The sequence below is a fragment of the Macrobrachium nipponense genome, chromosome 5 (assembly GCF_015104395.2).
Source record: "Macrobrachium nipponense isolate FS-2020 chromosome 5, ASM1510439v2, whole genome shotgun sequence".
Classification (NCBI taxonomy): domain Eukaryota; kingdom Metazoa; phylum Arthropoda; class Malacostraca; order Decapoda; family Palaemonidae; genus Macrobrachium; species Macrobrachium nipponense.
In genome coordinates, this window is record NC_061107.1 from 82,010,402 (window position 1) to 82,014,636 (window position 4,235).

The following is a 4,235-nucleotide window of genomic DNA, read 5'->3' on the forward strand; positions in this document are numbered from 1 at the left end:
GGGTTTATCCTTTTCTATTTATATTTTCTCTGCTACTTTATTCATCCCTTCTCTTGTGCTTCGTTTGTTGTGCTTGTTTGTTTTCGCATCTGTTTGTGCTTTGTGTTTTCTTAGTCTTTTACGTTTGTTTTATTTTCTTTTATTTTATGTTTGTGCCTTGTGTTGTCTTAGCTTTTACATTCTTATTTTATTTTATTTTATTTCATCTGTTTGTGCTTCGTGTTTTCTTACCCTTTTACATTTGCTTTAAGTTACCCTAGTTATATTCCATGGGGCTACCATTAATTATCATTGTTATCATATTTTCCTCACTTTATTTCTATATTTTGCTTTATGTTCAGTTATTCTTTGTTTATATTCATCTGTGCCTTTTCTAAATAAAATTCCTGTATCTATGCATGTTGTATTATACCTTTTCTATTATCGAAGTCACTTCCTTTTCTTTCCTTTTCTAATTTGAATTTATTTTATAATCGCGTATGCTTTGTTTTTTTCTTTTATCAGAGCTCTTCTATTTCCTTTCTTTTCCTCATATTATTTAACCTTTCTTTATGTTTCGTTCAATGTGCATTTATGTTGGTGTTTGTCTGCCATACTATTTTCATTTCTCTCTTTCATTTTTCGTTTATTTTACTAAATTTATCATTCACTTCGTATTTGAATTCTTCACATTCGTAATTTCTGCGCAATATCTGTAATATTCATCGCCTTCTGTTCCTCAAATGCATTGTTTTCATTAACATTAGCTATTTTTATTTCATCCGCTGGTTATCCACTTATTCATTTGTCCATTCATATTCATTTATTTAATTATTTATGAGGCTTCCTCTTCCTCATCCAAGGTCCTCTGAATTATTTATTGCTCCCTGTTTTAATAATTCATAATTCTTTTTTCGCCATCTACTTTCCTATTTATCATCTCAAGGTATAATTTTACGATTTATCACTATATTCACGAAGATTTCATTTTCTCTGTTTTGTCGATCAATCTGGCATTCAGTGGCGTGATCGGTATGGTGTTGGCTTGCCACCTCAATGCCGCGAGTTCGATTCTCGGGCATTCCACTGAGGGGGGGCCGTTTAGAGATGTGTATTTCTGATGATAGAAGTTCACTCTCGACGTGGTTCGGAAGTCACGTAAAGCTGTTGGTCCCGTTGCTGGATAACCCACTGGTTCCATGCAACGTAAAAACACCATACAAACAAACAAACAAAAAATCTGTCATTCATCGAATCAATTTTTTTTCTTAAATCCAAGTGTTTGTTTTTTTCATTACTTTAGGCATTCCCTCTTACTATTTTTTAACATTTTATTTTTCATATAACAACACATAATTGATTTTTCCATTTCTAGGAATATTTCCTATTGCAGTACTAAAATTCCAGTAATTCTCCAATTTCAATCTGCTGATAATACTGTATATCAGGGAATTTTGTGAGTCATCAACATCTATATGGTACTATGAGAGTTAATTAAACTCAGAGTCTACGTTCTATAAATGTGTGACACACGCCCACACATAAATACACAAAGTACTTGGCTACACATTACACATAGTACTATTTCTACTGTTTTCCATTTACTCATTCTTAGAATAATTTTTTTTTTTTTTTTTAAATCTGCCATTCTTTTGACCCATCCTCAGCATTTCACTTTTCGAGATGGCTTTCCCCCAGTTTAGCTGGGGTTTGTCTTGATTGCGGGCCATTGTGCAGGAAACCTCTCCGGCCAGCTCTCGAGAGGAGTGACTAGTGTGCTCTCGTAGCAGAGAGAGAGAGAGAGAGAGAGAGAGAGAGAGACGAAAGATTGATCGGACTTATATAGCACAATCACAGAGAAACTAACAAGCCAAAATTAGTAGTGACTAGTGTGTTCTCGTAGCAGAGAGAGAGAGAGAGAGAGAGAGAGAAAGAGAGAGAGAAGGAAAATGAGAGACGAAAGATTGATCGGTCTAGTCTGGTATTGCTGGTATATAGCACAATCACAAAAAACTAACAAGTCAAAATTAGTCTAGGTTAGAGGAGGGGTGGGGGAGGCTTATGCAGATGTCCAACGCTTTTTAATTAGCTTTATTCTCTGAAGATGGGATTATACGTGGGAGGGGGGAAGGTAGAGGTAGGGAGCCCATAGACGGAGATAGCGTAAACACGCACGACTAGACTAATTAGAAGAGTAGCAAAGGAGCTTAACACACAGCCGACGTTCAGTCCTAAACAGCATTACCTGTCACTAATAATATGTCCGTGTGACAGAGTTAATATAGATATATTTGAAGATCTGGTTAATTCAAGGGCCTTCCAAGGTCACTTGGGCTTCCAAGGAACAGAACGCCTGTGCAATGAAAACCTAAATGGAGATTGTAGTCCGCAGCGTTTACGAGTCTAAATGGGAAACACCGTTGCTTGTGCTCCGCCTTGGAGCTATCCCACCGGATATTGTGCGGGAAGATAGGCCTAGTGCATTTGAACTAGTTCTGTGGCGTACGCGGAGCGTGTGCATGTGTGTGTGTGTGTGTGTGTGAGAGAGAGAGAGAGTGGGTGCGTGTGTGTATCCCAGGAAATGTTGTTGTTATTGAATCTTATAGTGAGTAGTGACTTCAGTTATTATTATTATTATATTATTATTATTATTATTATTATTATTATTATTATTATTGGAGAAAAAATACGCAGTTATGTATGGGCACAAATATATTTTTAAAATAAATCAAACCAGAGCTTTTGAAAATCTAATTGGTTCCCATTTTCATATTTGTACCCATACATAGCTGTGGATTTGTTTCTCCATTTCAAGACTCATGCTGCTATTGCTGCTACCATTACTACTGCTACTACTGCTACTACTACTACTACTATTATTATTATTATATTATTATTATTATTATTATTATTATTATTATTATTATTATTAAAAGGATGGCTGATCACCGATGTTTGATTTACAGTTCAGTGTCTCTGTTTCTCTGGTAATTCCCTTCTCTGAAGGCAAAAGTTCGCGCAATAATTGTTTAATATTGGTCTCATTCGATCCAAGAAAAGGAGTATGGACACTCCCAGATGCGTTTTCATTTTACTAACACAAACATACAGCTGTCTATATCAACACATGAAATGTGAAGTTTTTGCCAGATATGTATACCAGAGGATCCTTGTCTCCAAATATTAATGTTATTTACTTTTTACTGAACGTGAGAAGAATTATAATGCGTCTCAAGGGCCGATCTGAGCTCTTTTTTAATAAGTAAACAGGGTTACGTACACAGTACTTACAAGCATATTATAAATATGATAACGATTCGCTCTCGGGGGTCAGTACCATTTATAGGCCTAAGTGCTGTCATCTTTAAGCAAAAGTTCATTGAAAATTCCCTCGGATGCCATTGTAAACGGCATTTTGAATCATTATTGGTTGGTGTCAAGGGAGCCCTGTCAAGAGTTGTGGGTTTTGTTTCTTTTGTTTAGATGTCAGTTACAATGATATTCATGAAAGTCACCTGATAATTATTTTCATAATTTGAACACTCAAATAAAAAAAATCATTCTTGTCTTATATTATCAAACATTTATGCCTTGCTTCTCGAAAACTTCTAATAAACATATTAAAAAACGGAATAAGGAAGACGCGTTAGATATTAATTAATAAAGAAGAATTCTAAATGAAGATGTTTACACAAATTTACAAAATGACACACTTTTGTCCAGGCAGCAAATTCGTCAACAGTTATCATGACGTCACATGAGAACCCCCCATCCCAACATATTTCGTTTCCTCTTTACTCTACTCTCTCTCTCTCTCTCTCTCTCGTGGGTTTTTTAAATGTATTCATCCGCATTGCCGGGCGACTGGGTCTATGCTATCCCAGGTGAGCACGCCAGCATGTCTTCAAGCGAATATGCAATGCATTACTTATTTACATTTTTATTTATTAATTTATTGATTTGCTAATTAATATTTCTTTTTTCTCTTCTAATAACTGATCTCTTTCTTCAGTATTTCCTATTATCTTCTGTTACTTCTTTCAAATGAACACCATATTCTTTGGAAGCTTGAATTTCAAGTCATTGGCCCCTTTGGTGGGCTTGTTCCATATGAATAGGGTTCATCTTCTGTTTAACGGAGTAATAATAGAATACTCTGTTCTTGGGATTTTTGCTAAGTTTCACGCTCGTGATAATTGCGTTGTCTCACTCGCAATACTTTTCGTCACTTTAAATAACGTTTTCTCATTCCTGAA